The sequence below is a fragment of the Heptranchias perlo genome, chromosome 1 (genome assembly GCF_035084215.1).
Source record: "Heptranchias perlo isolate sHepPer1 chromosome 1, sHepPer1.hap1, whole genome shotgun sequence".
Taxonomy (NCBI): Eukaryota; Metazoa; Chordata; class Chondrichthyes; order Hexanchiformes; family Hexanchidae; genus Heptranchias; species Heptranchias perlo.
In genome coordinates this window covers 193404156-193422534 of record NC_090325.1, presented here as the reverse complement: position 1 = coordinate 193422534, position 18379 = coordinate 193404156, and the positions used below count along the sequence as shown (strand labels likewise).

At 41.3% G+C, this 18379-nt stretch overlaps 1 protein-coding gene across 2 annotated transcripts in view; it reads right to left on the bottom strand.

Annotated features, from left to right (window-relative positions):
• The window catches only part of rap1gds1 (RAP1, GTP-GDP dissociation stimulator 1), an 89902-nt gene that overhangs the window by 63462 nt on the left and 8061 nt on the right, over positions 1-18379 (bottom strand). The gene's annotated exons all lie outside the window — the stretch shown is intronic.

Here is an 18379-nt window from a genome sequence, read left to right as displayed (position 1 = left end):
AATTTGTGCTGATGTGTGGGTAGTTTGATGTCCAAGTTTATTTAATTTAGAGCATTTAATCATGAAATAATAGGAGCTTGCAACAAAGGTAATGCAGTAATCGTGGGGGACTTTAATCTTCATAGACTGGGCAAATCAAATTGACAAAGGTAGTTTGGAGGACAAGTTCATGGAATGTAATCGAGACTGTTTCCTTGAGCAATAAGTCATGGAAGCAACCAGGGAGCAGGCTATTTTAGATCTTGTATTATGTAATGAGAGTGTTAATTAGTAATCTCACAGCAAGAGAACCTCTGATGCAGAGTGATCATAATATGATGAATTTCACAATGAGTTTGAGCCAGAAACTTGAGTCTCAAACTTAAATAAAGCCAATTACATAGGTATGAGGCACAGGTTGGCTAAGGTAGATTGTGAAACCAAATTAAAGGGTATGACCATTGAAAAGCAATGGCAAACAAAGAAATATTTCAATACTCAACAAATATACATTCCATTGAAAAATAAAAACTGCACAGGAAAAGTGATCCACCTGTATCTAACTAAAGAAATTAAGGATAGTATTAGATTAAGAGAGGCCTATAACGTTGCCAAGAGTAGTAAGCCGAAGGATTGGGAGAGTTTTAGAAACCAGCAAAGGGCGGCCAAAAAATGATAGAGAAAATAGAATATGAAAGTAAACTAACAAGAAATACAAAAACTGATTGTAAGAGCTTCTACGAGTATGTAAAAAGGAAGACTAGCAGCAAAAGTAAACGTTGGTCCCTTACAGGCTGAGACAGGAGAAATCTGAAATGGCAGATGAGTTAAATATTTTGTATTTGTCTTCACAGTTGAAGACACAAAAAACACTAAATAGTGGGGAACCAAGAGGTAAATGAGAGTGAGGAACTTAAAGTAATAATGTCAGTACAGAAAGAGTACTTGAGAAACTAATGGGACTAAAAGCTGATAAATCCCCTGGACCTGATGGCTTACATCTGAGGGTTCTAAAAGAGGTGGCTGCAGAAATAGTGGATATATTGTTTATGATCTTCCAAAATTCCCTAGATTCTAGAATGGTCCCAGTGGATTGGAAGGTAGCAAATGTGACCCCGCTATTCAAGAGAGGGAGAGAGAAAACAGGGAACTACAGGCCTGTCAGCTTGACAGTCGTTGGGAAAATGCTGGAATCCATTAAGTGGTAACAGGGCACTTAAATCATAATATGATTAGGCAGGGTCAACATGGTTTTATGAAAAGGAAATAGCGTTTGACAAATCTATTAGAATTTTTTGAGGATGTAACTAGCACGGTAGTTCAAGGGGAACCAGTGGATGTCATTTATTTGGATTTTCAAAAAGCATTTGATAAGGTGCCACACAAAAGGTTGTTACACAAGGGCTCATGGGGTTGGGGGTAATATTAGCACGGATAAAGGATTGGTTAACAGACAAAAAAAGTGTAGGGATAAACAGGTCATTTTCAGGCTGGCATGCTGTAACTTGTGGGGTGCCACAAGGATTGGTGCCTGGGCCTCAGCTATTTACAATCTACATTAATGACTTAGATGAAGGGACCGAGTATAATGTATCAAGTTTGCTGATTATACAAAGCTACGTGGGAAAGTAAGCTGTGAAGAGGACACAAAGTCTGCAAAGGGATATGGACAGGTTAAGTGAGTGGGCAAGAAGACGGCAGATGGAGTATAATGTGAAATGTGAGGTTATTCACTTTAGTAGGAAGAATAGAAAAACAGAATATTTTTTAAAATGGTGAGAAACTATTAAATGTTGGCGCTCAGAGAAACTTGGGTGTCCTTGTACAAGAAACAAAAAGTTATCACGCAGGTACAGCAAGCAATTAGGAAAGCAAATGGAATGTTGGCCTTTATTGCAAGGGGGTTGGAGTACAAAAGTAATGAAGTCTTACTACAATTTTACAGGTCTTTGGGGGACCTCACCTGGAGTACTGTGTACAGTTTTGGCCTCCTTATTTAAGAAGGAAGGATATACTTGCCTTAGGAGGTGGTGCAGCAAAGGTTCACTAGATTAATTCCTGGGATGAGAGGGTTGTTCTATGAGGTGAGGTGGTGTAAAATGGGCCTATTCTCTCTGGAGTTTAGAAAAATGAGGGGTGATCTAATTGAAACATAAGATTATGAGGGGGCTGGAAAGGGTAGATGCTGAGAGGTTATTTCCCATGGCTGGTGATTCTACAACTAAGGGGCATAGTCGCAGGATAAGGAGTCGGCCATTTAAGACTGAGATGAGGAATTTCTTCACTCAGAGGGTTGTGAATCTTTGGAATTCTCTACCCCAGAGGGCTGTGGATGCTGAGTCACTGAATATATTCAAGGCTGAGATGGACGGATATCCGTACTCTAGGGGAATCGAGAGATATGGGGATGGGGCAGGAAAGTGGAGTTGAGTTCGAAGATCAGCCATAATCTGACTGAATGGCAGAGCAGGCTTGAGGGACCATGTGGCCTACTCCTGCTCCTATTTCTTATGTTCTTATGAACAGCGATTAAACTTTCATCCCAATAGACTAAGCGGAATTGAAACCAAGTAGCTGGGATGAAAGAGCAATGCTCTAATCCACAATGCTATCATTCTCTTCAGTTTCATTTATGTCTTTCCCCAAATTCTGCAATTTTTATTCCCCCTTTCATTCCCTTCTCATTTTGTTTATTGACAAAATAAAACTTAAGCATCTACCCACAATGAATTCTTGATAGTTATGCTAATAATTAAAGAAATAAAAGACTTGCATTTGTACAGCAACTTTCATGTCATCAGGATGCCTCAAAGCACTTCACAGCCAATGAATTACTTCTTGTAGGCAAACATTACAGCCAATTTGCGTATGGACACAAAAGGAGCTATGAGATGAATGACCAATTAGTCTGCTTTGGTGGTGCCTATGGAGGATAAATGCTGGCCAGGACACCGGGAGAACTCCCTGCTCTTCGAACAGGTGCCATGGGATCTTTTAATTCTCAGCTTAATGCTTAATCTGACAATGCAGCACGACCTCAGTATTGCACTGAAGTCCCACTCTAGACTGTGTGGTCAAGTCTTGGAGCGGGACTTGAGTCCATAACTTTCTGGCTCAGTGCTACCATTCAGCCAAGCTAAATACAAGTATAGGTTTCACTTATGTCAGATCAGGTATTAGCTTACTGATTAAAAACAGATGCTGTCACAGCATTCTTTCATAACAAACAAACTATATAGATCAGTTTTCAGATGGTTAATATTTAGAGCATTTTCATGTTCACAGAATCACATCCAAAACCACAACTTGAAGCAAAAATGTAAACTGTGCTAACTTGTCCTGGTTGCTTCACCAAATTTGACATACGCAGTCTAGATATTACCATCATTCTTGTCTGCACTTTCTAAATGCAAGAGTTGAAGAGTGCACAAGTCAGTCATGTCGATGAAGCAGGTCAACAATTCATCTCAATCTCTGTGGGTTATTCCCAAACACAATTGAATTGAACTGGTCATCGCCTAAAACAAATTTTCAAATTTAATTCTGTTTTTCCAAATTCCTGAATTCGTTCCCGTTACAATATGACAAAAGTCGATTAACTCTGAAGTCTTGGCATTGTCTTTCCACTGCATTGAGGAACAGATGGCTCATGCAAACATTAGAAAACCAGAAAATTTTCCTACAAAACAATGAAAGCATTTCCCCCCCCCCCCAATTGCTGCTTTTAGTTTTTCAAAAATATTACAACAATCTAAACCAAAATATGACAATGTTGAGATACCAAAAATGTCAATTTCCCCCCCCCCCAAATCAACATTTTATATTTTAACTTTCTGCATTGTTTTTCAACTCAAACACAAAATGATTCCACTTGTGACAGTAAGATCAATTGCTCATGAGAATCCCTACGTGGTCAGTTTTTGGTAAAATATTAAAATGCCTACGTGGCAAAGAAGCAGAATGCAAAATGGTTAGAAAGGGTTAATTAGTTAGTAACTGAGATTGATACAAGTGGCCTGGCCCTCCTGCTGGGCCATATGTTTGCTTAGTCAGCAGGCCTGCATTGTCTTATCAATGATAGGTCTTTGATGTGAGTCAAGGACTGGTCTGAATGTCTCCATGTTTATGGCAGATCAATATAGGGAACGAGCTTAGCCAAAGTTGAAAGACATTCCAGGTTGGGAGATAAGGAACAGAAGGAACAGGGAAGAACATTCTAAGTTGGAAAGTGAGGAAGTTATCCCCTTTGATGTCTAACAGCAGCATGATCAGCACATGGACGATTTATGATTGGCCGGAAATAATGTAACCTCGCATGGCAACCTGTGCCCGGCTTATGATTGGTGTTGACCCTCGTTAAGTATGTTCCAACCCTATTGATTTGTATAAAAACGTGTGGATTTCTGTATGTTTTTGTTCTTGCTCTGCCAGCATAGAGGGACTCTATCAGGAGTCCAAATCAATGCTGCAGACTAAGAACCCTGCTATTAAAGATGTGTTGGACTTTAAAATGTATTCGACTTCAGTTATTACTGAACCAGACTGAGGGGAAAGAATCCGGATCGTCATTTGGTGGCAGCGGTGGGATCTTAACGGTCGTTCACCGAGAGTTCGCGGAGTAAGAGGCGGATTGTCTCAGACACGGAGGAAGGAAATGGCGCCCCGATGTAAGTAGTCTTAATTTACTATGTCGGTTTTCCTCCAATCCGTCAGTCTGACGACGAATCGTCCAATCGCTAACACTCGCGTGTGCGTCCTTACAAGATTCAGGTCAGTCTGGCGAATACACAGAAATAGCAGGAAGAGGTCAGTGGTTAATATCACTGAGGGAATAACTTGTAAGCGGTAGGTCAGTGGTTAATATCACTGAGGGTAGTCAGGGTTTAAGTTCCTGGTGATTGGATATAAACAGGAACTATTGCTAAAACTTAGATGCCGGAAAAAAGGCTCAGGAATTAATTTGGAAAATAACAGAGGTACCTCAGCCAAAGAACTAATTGCTTTATGGAGACAGTACTGTAAAAAAAATGGATAGAATTAAGTGACTAGACAAACGTTTAAAAGACAGAGACCCGAAAAAGAAAGGTTGTGTTGTTTAAGTGTACTGTCCCTTTAAAAAGCCTGTCTTGATCAGTGTTTTTTTTGTCGGTGTTGTGGGCCACGCCCCCTTCTTACTGTGTCTTACGTGTTTTCTTCCTTTGTGTAATGTATCTGTCTTGTCGTGTGTTTAATTCTGATACTGCTGAATTAAAATTGGAGTTATTGAGGTTAAGTGACCTATTAAATTCTGGTTCTTATAAAGTGTGGGCATGTTAAATTCCAGACATGGAATCTTCAAAAAATTGGCATTTTGAATGTTTATTTTGTGATTGGCTGTGGTTTAAAAAGAGGTTAAAAATTAATGGGATACATTAAAAAACTATCTGGTATCACTGTGATAGGAAAAGTCGGAAAGCTGGAACAGCTCGGAGCGTTGATTATAATCACATCCACTAAAAGTATGTGAAAAAATAGTGTGCAAAAATATAGTATAAAGCAATCCACAAATGTGAGAAGTAAAAAATCAGTCAAACCTGTGTGAAGTGAAATTTTGAAGGTGGGAACTTAATCTCAAAAGGGAGAAGGATCAAGTTACTCCTACCACAAGAGCAAGTTAATATTAACCCCTTCCATCCCAAGAAGCCAGACTGTCATGCCAAGACCAGTTCAAACAGATAGAAATGACCCAGTCGGTTGAGAACTGTCTGAGGCTTGCCCAGAACACAGGTGAACATGAGGTAACAATTGGTATAGGTTATATTAGTAAAATTGTCCCAATCACTCGGAAATGCCAAAGGCTACAATTGACTGAGATATAAGTTTTCACGCTACAGTGAAAAATTGATAAGAAAGGAGTGTAAAACAAATCATATGAAAAGGAAGCATAGGTTAGACAATTGGAAGTCCATTACTTGAGCTATGTACTGACACAGGGTACTAAACGCCTATCAGTTTTACCCTGCCACAGTATGATAAGGAAGTTTTGACAAGTTCTGGGGCTATTCAATTTTATTTGAAATTAATAGTAGAATACAAGATCTGACCAAAGAGGGGAGACCTTCCCTGACAAATTATATAACTCGCATTGAGACTGCTAAGAAAACTCAACAATTAGATCAACACCTCCTAACTCAAGTGTTAAAACAAAGAGCGACATGGAATGGAGGTGGACATCATAAAAAGAGATAGGCAAATATGGAGACGTAAAGATCTGTGATAAGTGATATAGCAACTGCCTTTGCCTCAGTTGTTAACACCATTGATTTGACAACATTAGATCAAAAGGTCAGAGATTTAGGGTCTCGCATTAAAGATATATTAAAAGATAACTGAAAATACAGATAAGGAATTGTCTGAGGATCAAATGCTGACCATATATTTGCAAAGGATAGCTACAGTGCTAGAAACACATGCCCAAACCATTAATAAATTAATAAAAGAGGAATATAACGTATCTTAGCAAGCGGCTGCTAATGATATCTGCTTAATGTGGTTACATCTTGAAAACACAGAGATTAGGACTTGGAGTTAGAAATTCCAGTCTGCAGCCTTGCGTACATCTGTATGTGGGAGAGACAGTGTTTATTTCAGACAGGCTGCGTGCTTCAGAGAGAGGGCGAGAGTGGAACTAGGCTATTTCTCTCTCCTGTTTTGTTTTCTAAATTTGTTTCGGGTATAGGGATTATTCCTTTGGATAAATAAATAATAAATGAAGATTTGACAAATTAATCACTTGGGCTCTCAAGAAGAGCTGCAATGGATTTTCTGTGTTTCTTTTAAAACAGGTGACCCTGGTTTTTTTTTGGGACCACGTGAGTGTTGATGGTGCAGGATTACCAAGAGTAGTTACAAAGTTACGGTGCAACCTTTGCTGGAGAAATTTGGTGCAGGAAACGATCCAGTGGTGTTAAAGATTTAAGACCTTAGCTGCAGACATCAGCGGATACCTAATGTCACAGCGTGGTGATATCAACCTGATTCTCTTCTTTTGAAAACATTTTGATTTGTTTTGTTTTAACCTATTTGTTGTCTTCCGAGACAGAGTGCTCGAGGTGGGGAGATATGGGAATTTCTCTAAAGTCATTGAATTGGGCATGATAAAAAATCAATCTGGCATAAATATACAATCTAGTGGAAGTCAGGAAAGTGTAGTTGAGAATAGTAAATTGATAGCTTTCTCGTGGAGATATTTGTGTCCTTGCCTATAATGAATAATGAGAAAACTACACTCAATAGCCTGGCCACTACCCTGACATCGGGACCATGCAGGGGGAGATAAGCACTCTAGACACCCCTGATCTTTTTGATAAGATAACCTGAAAACCTAAGAATGGCTACAGTGGACATAAAAGATACAAATGTATGTTGCCATCATCTGAAACGGAGATCAGGATGAAGAACATGATTACAAAGGCCTATGGCCTGGTGAGCTATTGCAACCACTCTTTAAACAAACCAGTTGCTTTTACAGGACTGAATCCTACAGGACATATGATGTGTGCCATGGAGAATGTTCGGAAATACCATGAGGAAGAAGAGACTGGCCAGCAGAAAGTTAATATCCAAGAACACTAAGCTCATTCCTATGAGATGCTGCTAGTATGCGGAGATACATGAAGAAGATACATTGAAGAATGAGTCTCAGACAGGCTCAGTTACTTGACAACAGCACAACAGGAAAATGGTTAATGTGGTCCAGGCGAGTGAGAAATCCTTTTAAACAAGGCACTGACACATGGTCCATAGAGAAACCAACTAATTAATGAAACAGTCAGGAAACACTGGTATCAATCAAAAGGACTGAAATTAAAGTAAAGAGGGACACAGTAATTTGGATTTCCAAAATTCAGGGTTAGGTTCCCATCAGTTAACAATAAAATTGGGAGAAACAATATTTAGAAGATATCCGTACGATGGATACAAAATTACAAGATTATGAGGGGCCCAGATAAAGTAGACAGGAAGTACCTGTTTCCCCTAGCAGAGGGTTCAAGAACTAGAGGACGTAGATTTAAGCTGATTGGCTGGAACAAAATTAAAGGGATGTGTTACTAGACATGCTGTCACTGTATGTCCACATAGTGTTGGACACAGCCCAGAAGCACAGTGTGGGTTTAACAATACCGGTACCAATCCAGATATTAACTGTACCATGGAGGCCCTAGAGGTGGATCTAAAACCCACTTAAGTGGTATATGCCGGAGAGGGCGAATATTGTGTTACAACTAATTTGAAAACGTTTAAATATGCCAATCTAACTTGTGATATTTTAAGTCCAGAATTCTACTCCATTTCTGAAGTCCTGGTTCGGATTGGACCCGAGGAACTGGTAGAGATACATCGGCATAACCTCACCACCTTACAAGTTTCTGAGAATGTCAGAAAGGACTTCAAAGCATATCAGGACACATTTGGGTATCTGACACCCCTGTTGCCTAAATACTTGGAAGCATTGCGAATGGAGATACGCCTCTCCCAGAAGGTTTATTATAACCTACAACAGGACAATAACAACATTAAGCATGACATTGACCAAATTAAAGTCACCACCTGGTGAAATGACCTCTGGAATTTTGGACTGAATATACAGATCCATCCTTGGATTAGATTAATTTCATATGTATTAGTCGTAGTGCAGTTTGTTGTAATGTGCTTCTTGATTTTCATTGCATGTAATCAATGTAAGCAGAGGATGAAGGGTTTGGCAAAGATAGTAAAACAGAGCCTGGGTGAGAATGTCCCCATTGTCTCTGTGGTTTCAACTAAGAACACATCTTAATGGTACCGGGAGTAGCACCCGCTGGGGTAAGGTGCATGTAAAAGGGAAGACAATTATAGTTTGATAGGATTATCAGATGCTCTGCCTCTCTTCCACCCGGACTGGTGGCCAACACGAAGGGAACCTGGTTAAGATGAGGTACAGCATCTAACGGGATACTGTAGGGAGAATTTGGATTAAGGGATATAATGGGGAGGGCACCAATTCACAGGTGTAAAATGGTCTGAAAGGTACCATTCAGTCTAGTTAGGCTGGAAACAAAATATAAAGCACCATAGGATATTTGACTATGTTAGCCTTTTCAAACTAACATGAATAGGTTTAGCTGACCAAGGACATTCGCAGCTTATTTGAGAGATGTTTAGAAGGAGTCTGTTCCTGAGAACAGATAAGAGTACAAAGACGTATTGATGAAACATGTCTGTGTTCCATTGGGACTTCTCCAGTTCAAGGGCTAGTCATATTCATTGTTATAATTCTTATAGTTTATTGCTTACTTAAATGTTGCTGCACTGCAGAACCTGCAGAACCAGTGAGCACCGTAATAATTGGTTATCATAAAATGATAAAAGGGGGGAATGAGAATCCCTACGTGGTCAGTTTTTGGTAAAATATTAAAATGCCTACGTGGCAAAGAAGCAGAATGCAAAATGGTTAGAAAGGGTTAATTAGTTAGTAACTGAGATTGATACAAGTGGCCTGGCCCTCCTGCTGGGCCATATGTTTGCTTAGTCAGCAGGCCTGCATTGTCTTATCAATGATAGGTCTTTGATGTGAGTCAAGGACTGGTCTGAATGTCTCCATGTTTATGGCAGATCAATATAGGGAACGAGCTTAGCCAAAGTTGAAAGACATTCCAGGTTGGGAGATAAGGAACAGAAGGAACAGGGAAGAACATTCTAAGTTGGAAAGTGAGGAAGTTATCCCCTTTGATGTCTAACAGCAGCATGATCAGCACATGGACGATTTATGATTGGCCGGAAATAATGTAACCTCGCATGGCAACCTGTGCCCGGCTTATGATTGGTGTTGACCCTCGTTAAGTATGTTCCAACCCTATTGATTTGTATAAAAACGTGTGGATTTCTGTATGTTTTTGTTCTTGCTCTGCCAGCATAGAGGGACTCTATCAGGAGTCCAAATCAATGCTGCAGACTAAGAACCCTGCTATTAAAGATGTGTTGGACTTTAAAATGTATTCGACTTCAGTTATTACTGAACCAGACTGAGGGGAAAGAATCCGGATCGTCACTCACAAATGGTTTAAAAAATGCTGCTAATAAATCTAGATGAAAGTCAGCATTTCATAAATACAAGTAATGGTATAGACATCTATAAAACAAAGAAAAACATTAAAAAATAATTAAAAAAATATCACAGGCTTCAACACTCCTATTTGGTCTGGAATTGGGGGTGAAATGCATTTTTTGGTAATGGGGGAAAAGTTGTTTAGCCATTCTTGTCAGAAGCAGTATATTTACTTCCAGTTTTATATATACACTCAATGAACACTTACTGGCAGTAGAAACAATTAAAATATACTGTACTCCATTAATAGATTTCCCATGCTGCACAGCTATTTCCTGTCATGATCACAAAGAAAATGCCTGTGGACAATAGTCCTGTCCATGCAGTAAGTATGCAACTTTGAAAGTACATTTTAAATGCAGTCATACATGGCTGGAATACAGTTTGTATGAGACCCAAATAAGTTTTTTGGGAGGCAATGGAGATTATGCCAACTTCTCAAAGGATATATTTGTTACGTTTTTCAGATTGCCAGATATTTTTTCCTTATGCTCAGTGCCACGCACCAGCCCTCTAATGAACCCTTGCTCTTTACGAACTGAAGTGTGGTCTCGTATCCTCAATGGCTAGCAACATTGCGCGGCCAGGATCAAAGAGAACATCTAGGGTCGATAAGAACACCCTTATCTGTAATTGGCTCACTAGAAATGATATGAGCTAGCTTGCATTCTCCTAGTCTTCAGATTTATCACAGTCAGACTATATGGCTTAGCCAAGACTCTTATCAACACAACATTAATCTTACAACTTCTCTTCAGAAAACAAGACAAAAATGCTTCATTAATTTTTCCCGATGACAGTGAACTTGGACCAGTGTCTATAAAATGGAGTCCACCCGATGGAGCCTGTGTGCTCACCTCTACACCGATTACAAACAGTGGAACTGAAAGTTATTGAACTGGTCACAGCATATAATATATTTCTCCATCCGAGTATGGAGCTGTCATGTTAACTGTGGTTCAGTGGGTAGCACTCTTGCCTGAGTCAGCACTCCCACTCCAGAGACTTGAACACAATGTAGGCTGACACTCCAGTGCAGTACTGAGGGAGTGCGGCAAAGTCGAAGGTACTGCCTTTTAAATCAGATTAGCTATGATTGCAAGGCAACCATCATTTTAGACTTTGTGCTGTATTGAGCTGAATTTGTGCTCCTCAGAATCCAACACCAAAGATCTGAACCAAGATCAAAAGAATCCTTGGGATCCATGCATTTGCTCTAACAATGTCATAATAGATAGAGAAGAGGAGGCATGCAGTCAAGATAAATCATTCTCTGACTTCCTTCTAGTTGCACCATTCCCTAGATTCTTGAAAGTCTCCTCAATGATTTTAAGAAATCCACAAAAAAATGTTTGCAGAATTCAAAACAATGTACAAGGTAGATTTAAAAATGTCATGTCAGTAACCTTTACTATCATAAAAATGCAAAGCCAAGGACCTAAAACTTCAATGCAATGTGGTGCTGAGGACTGTGGTCGCTCGTAAGCAGTTCCACATTTCTTTGTCTGAAACGCCAACACACACTATCCACTTCTCACCGGTTGATACCGTCTAAGGAAATGCAAGCTTTCGAAAACTGACACCAAGGCAGGTCCTTGTGAATTGTTCTAGATCAGCTTGACTCTGTGGCGGTACTCAGTCAAAAGGGTGTGGGTCCAAGCCCCATTCCAGGGACTCGGGCACATAATCTAGGCTAACATTTCAATGCAACATCGAGGGAGTGCCACATTGTTGACGGTGCAGTCTTTCGCATGAGATGTTAAACCAAGGACCCATCTGTCTGTTTAGGTGGATGTAAATAGTCCCATGGCACTATTTGAAGAGTTGGGGAATTCTTCTGGTACCTGGCCAACATTTATCCCTCAACCACAAGCGTCACAAACAGATTAACTGGTCATTTATCTCATTGGTATTTATGGACAAATGTAAGGAATCTTACAACACCAGGTTATAGTCCAACAATTTTATTTTAAAATCACAAGCTTTCGGAGATTATCCCCTTCGTCAAGTGAGTGAATGAATAAGAGGTTCTCAAATCGCATATCTTATATTAGGCTGGGACACCATCACACCAATCAAAAGGTGTCGTTGGTGCTCAGACAGGTTAGCCACAGCAAACAGTAGGTCCCCGTATGCTGCATACACATTGTGTCAAAGTACACAGTGAGAGTGAGAGTGTATTAAAACCAGATAACTTTTTTTCCCCCCTTGCTGGTGGGGTTACGTGTAGCGTGACATGAACCCAAGATCCCGGTTGAGGCCGTCCTCATGGGTGCGGAACTTGGCTATCAATTTCTGCTCGACGATTTTGCGTTGTCGTGTGTCTCGAAGGCCGCCTTGGAGAACGCTTACCCGAAGATCGGTGGCTGAATGTCCTTGACTGCTAAAGTGTTCCCCGACTGGGAGGGAACCCTCCTGTCTGGCGATTGTTGCGCGGTGTCCGTTCATCCGTTGTCGCAGTGTCTGCATGGTCTTGCCAATGTACCATGCTCCGGGGCCCCGGAGCGGAGAAACTACGCCATGTTCTCCGCAGCCTTCAACATGTCATCGATGACGACGAACACCTCGCTAAGGCCATCCCCACGCCTCCACTACTTGCCTTCAAACAGCTACCCAACCTCAAACAGACCATCGTTCGCAGCAAATTACCCAGCTTTCAGGAGAACAGTGTCCACGACACCACGCAACCCTGCCACGGCAACCTCTGCAAGACGTGCCAGATCATCGACACGGATACCACCATTACACGAGAGGACACCACCCACCAGGTACATGGTTCATACTCCTGAGACTCGGCCAACGTTGTCTACCTCATACGTTGCAGGAAAGGATGCCCTCCGCGGAGCATGGTACATTGGCGAGAACATGCAGACACTGCGACAACAGATGAACGGACACCGCGCAACAATCGCCAGACAGGAGGGTTCCCTCCCAGTCGGGGAACACTTTAGCAGTCAAGGACATTCAGCCACCAATCTTCGGGTAAGCGTTCTCCAAGGCGGCCTTCGAGACACACGACAACGCAAAATCGTCGAGCAGAAATTGATAGCCAAGTTCCGCACCCATGAGGACGGCCTCAACCGGGATCTTGGGTTCATGTCACGCTACACGTAACTCCACCAGCAAGGGGGAAAAAAAATCACTCTCACTCTCACTGTGTATGCAGCATACGGGGACCTACTGTTTGCTGTGGCTAACCTGTCTGAACACCAACGACACCTTTTGATTGGTGTGATGGTGTCCCAGCCTAATATAAGATATGCGATTTGAGAACCTCTTATTCATTCACTCACCTGACAAAGGGGATAATCTCCGAAAGCTTGTGATTTTAAAATAAAATTGTTGGACTATAACCTGGTGTTGTAAGATTCCTTACATTTGTCCACCCCAGTCCATTACCGGCATCTCCACATCATGGTATTTATGGGACCTTGACATGCGCAAAATAGTTGTCACACTTGCCTTCATAACAACGGTGACTACACATCAAAATTAATTGGCTGTGAAATCTTTTGGGACATCCTGAGGACATGAACGGCTATATATAAATGCAGGCTCATTCGTTCATCTTTCAGTCATAACCTGGATGGGATACCCGATGGGCTAAGAAACGTTTATACTGGCACCTCAGGTCAGATTCTACAAGATCAGCATCCATGAGCTATCTCCCATCATTTACACTATTAAATTTGGCTCTCTTGCCCCAGCTGGAAAATTGTAGACCCATATTTCTCCCTCTTCCTCCAGCATGATTCTGCTACTGTAATAAGGGAGCTGGATTTAGTACAGTAAGATAACACTCAAGAATATTAAACGAACATTTCTAGGTTAGAATTACTGCCATTGTTAATCAGTCTGCCTATTCTGTTTCAGGTGTTTTCTGTGGGCTCCCATGAGGATTTTCCTGGAGATCTGTAATGGCATAGGACTGACACTGCCCTGTATAACACTCACTCAATGAGATATTTTCACCCCTTTGAACAATCAAGGACTGCAGTAACATCTCAATGCCTAAGATTTTTCTTAACTCCCAGAACATTACAATAGGGGATGGTTCTCCTACGCCAATCACTGCTAATTTTAATTTGACCATAAAAAAAGCACTATTCATTTATGATAGCTCAATCAAACAAATAACAACTCCATCATCAGTTGCAGGCAGTAGGTCAACCAACCAGCAACCAGGCCTCCAACAATGCCACTCATTTGTCTCCTGCGACAACTCTAATTTTCCCTATGGGGATAATTCTTGAGTCACTCGGCACATTCCCATTGCAGTGTGGCAGGCCATTGGCATCAATGCATGTTCTACTACAATGGTACATGTTCAAACCCCCAATGTGCTGCAACACCACACCACCCTCAATTACATATCTATCATCATACGTCATCCTTCCATTTCTCCCAGAACTGAAATCGTACAGCAGGTTATTGAACCAGAGAAGTGCTAATTTTGTACTTTCAAAATCAAGACATACTGCAGGGCTTGAAATCAATATTTGAAATTACAGCAGTCAACTTGTTTCTTGCGACTGAGGTGCTGCAAAGCCTGATTTGCAAGTCTCAACAAATTTGGAAATAAGATCAGGACCAAGTACACCAGTTTATAATTCATGTGCAGTTTTATAGTTCAACAAGTCTGTAGTTTTTAAGCTCACTTTATATCATACATTATCTGCACGGTCAGACTCAACTGTAAAATTTGACGGTATAAAGGAGGACAGTATATTATAGAAGTTGGTATAATGTTGCGCATGCAGGATAAATACATAGCTAAAACCAGTAAGCTCAGTCTAAAAGGGCATGACCTTAAATGGATTAACAAATCAAAAGTGAAAAAGCAAAAATGACTTCAAAGTCCTGCGGGGAAAGAAAAAGGACAGGATTCACTGGGGCGAAAAGAACACTCAAACATTTTAAAAGGTGATCAAAAAGGGAAGAGAGATCTAAAACAGCACAGTTGCAGATGCCAAACTGAACTACAAGAAGTTCTTTCAATACTTCAACAGCAAGAGTGCAATCAGGTGAGAAACATGAGAAAACTGCTTGAAAGAGGAGCAGACATTTCAAATGACCACTTCCTCCTAGCATCCACAAGGGAAGACATGAGCAACATGCCCTCCCCAGAGTTAACCCAGACAAAATTGATGACTTCAATATAAACTTTCAATACTTGAAGGGGAAAAAAATTGCAGGGCTATGGGGAAAGAGCAGGGGAGTGGGATTAATTGGATAGCTCTTTAGGGGAGGCAGCAGTAGATTGGAAACAGGCCAAAATGGTGCCTGTATTCAAAAGGTGACAAAAATCAGACCCAGGCAACTACAGATCCATTAGTTTTACTTCAGTCCCATATATAATAATCTAAACTGTTATCAGGTGTAAATATTACCTGCACAATAAAACTTAGTAATGGATTCAGAAAGGGATGATCTGGCCTGAGCAACCTCAACTTCTTTGATGAAGTGACATCCTAAGAAGTCGATAGGAAGTCCTATGACATTGTCCCTAGACTTCCAGAAGGCATTTGGTAAAGTACCATGTGAAAGGCTATTAATTAAGCTAAAGCTATGGGGTTTCAGGATGAAACCTTGACATGGATATTAGCCCACGGGTGGAAAACAATAAGTGCTTATTATAGGAGTTAATTGGGGGCGGGGGCGAAAGAAAATGAGTACAAAGTGAGGTGCCCCAGTGATCAAGTATTAAGACTACTACTGTTTCTAATTTCTGTCACTCAGAGACCAAATACAAATTGGCCAGATTTGCAGATGATACAAAACTGGGAGGCAGCACAGAATATGTTAAGTCGGCAGAACAACATCAGATGAAATTTAATGCAGACAAATTAATATTGGAAGGAAATATGACCAATACATACTCCATAATTAGTGTTGAAACAGCTAAGGATGAAATTAAGAGACACCTAAGGGTCTTAGTAGTCCAACCAATGTAGAGCAGCAATCAACAAAACCAGCATTTTGTTGAACTACAAAGCTAAAAATAGAATACAAGTCAAAGGAAGGCATAATCAAACAATAGAGCACAGAACACACCTTCACTACTGTGCCCAGTGATGGTCACAGACACAAGCTTTGAAGGCAGTGCAAAGAGCAATAAGGCTGAGCCCTAGTAGTTTGAGCCATGAGTAAGGATTGGAGAAATTTTTCTGTCTCAAAAGGAGGCATCTAAGATGTGATCTTAAGGAGGTATAGAAGATAATAAATCGTATGGAACAGATAAACCTGGAATATCACTTAATTAAATTGCGAGCACAGGACACGGGACCACCCACCGGTTCAGACTTGTAAAAGGAAAATTTTGGACTGATATCAGGAAGTTCTTCACACAGAGTAATCAATATGTGGAAGAGACTCTGATAGAGCAGTGGAGGTGAAAACTATGTAATCATTTAAGAACCAATTGGATGTTGCAATGGGGAGCTTTAGTTTCAATCCAGGTGAACGAATAAAGATGAGGCAAATGGCCTTCCTCCTCAGCAATTTTCTTGTCACTTTTGCTGTACTGAGAGATGAAGCATACTTGATAGTCAAATTTTAGAAGATAACATAATCCATAGGTATCCCCCCAAAATTCTTAAACTGTCAGCAAGAAAACAATTTTTCAAAATGAATGTTTTGTATGCAGCATTATACATGAACATTACAACCTCTTACGATGTTCACACCTGTTACTGCCAAGATGAACTTTGTAGTTCATCTTTTGTTAATCTAGGTCAAGGCGTGCAACAGACCATGTTTAGGAAGGCTGGTAACAATCGGAGGAAGGGGGTTAGTGCCTGGGAGATCTCAGTAAGTTGGAGGTCTGAGTGACAGCACCGAAGGTTTTTTTTATATATTCGTTCATGGGATGTGGGCGTCGCTGGCAAGGGCAGCATTTATTGCCCATCCCTAATTGCCCTCGAGAAGGTGGTGGTGAGCCGCCTTCTTGAACCGCTACAGTCCGTGTGGTGAAGGTTCTCCCGCAGTGCTGTTAGGTAGGGAGTTCCAGGATTTTGACCCAGCGACGATGAAGGAATGGTGATATATTTCCAAGTCAGGATGGTGTGTGACTTGGAGGGGAACATGCAGGTGGTCGTGTTCCCATGTGCCTGCTGCCCTTGTCCTACTAGGTGGTAGAGGTCATGGGTTTGGGAGGTGCTGTTGAAGAAGCCTTGGCAAATTGCTGCAGTGCATCCTGTGGATGGTACACACTGCAGCCACGGTGCGTTGGTGGTGAAGGGAGTGAATGTTTAGGGTGGTGGGTGGGGTGCCAATCAAGCGGGCTGCTTTGTCCTGGATGGTGTCGAGCTTCTTGAGTGTTGTTGGAGCTGCACTCATCCAGGCAAGTGGATAGTATTCCATCACACTCCTGACTTGTGCCTTGTAGATGGTGGAAAGGCTTTGGGGAGTCAGGAGGTGAATCACTCGCCGCAGAATACCCAGCCTCTGACCTGCTCTTGTAGCCACAGTATTTATATGGCTGGTCCAGTTAAGTTTCTGGTCAATGGTGACACCCCCCCCCAACGATGTTGATAGCGGGGGATTCAGAGATGGTAATGCCATTGAATGTCATGGGGAGGTGGTTAGACACTCTCTTGTTGGAGATGGTCATTGCCTGACACGAATGTTACTTGCCACTTATCAGCCCAAGCCTGGATGTTGTCCAGGTCTTGCTGCATGCGGGCACGGACTGCTTAGTTATCTGTGGGGTTGCGAATGGAACTGAACTTTGCAATCATCAGCGAACATCCCCATTTCTGACCTTATGATGGAGGAAAAGTCATTGATGAAGCAGCTGAAGATGGTTGGGCCTAGGACACTGCCTTGAGGAACTCCTGCAGCAAAGTTGGGATTAGAGAACTGGTGGGAGGGGGCATAGACCCCGATTATAAACTGCTATGACTACCTGGGTCTGGAGGTCTCTGTTAATGTTGTTCTCAGCCTGGCCAAATGTCCAAGAGTATCCTGATTTTTTCCTGCAGGGAAGCAACTAATAAACACAAACTTCAACGCCACCTGGATCAGAGTCAAGGTGGAAATTTGTTATACAGATAACCAGACATGAAACTACTCATTTTCATATGCACTAGAGCAACTTGAAGTCTTTTTTAAAAAACTAGGTTATGGCCAGCATTAATGGGAAAATCTGCAAATCTGGAGACTCAAGACCATCACTAATGAAGACATTCAGCTGTTAGCCATAACATGTCCTCCAGCTCTTGAATACTGAATATGCATTGTTTTTTAAACTATTCAGCTACAGTAGTTAGCATA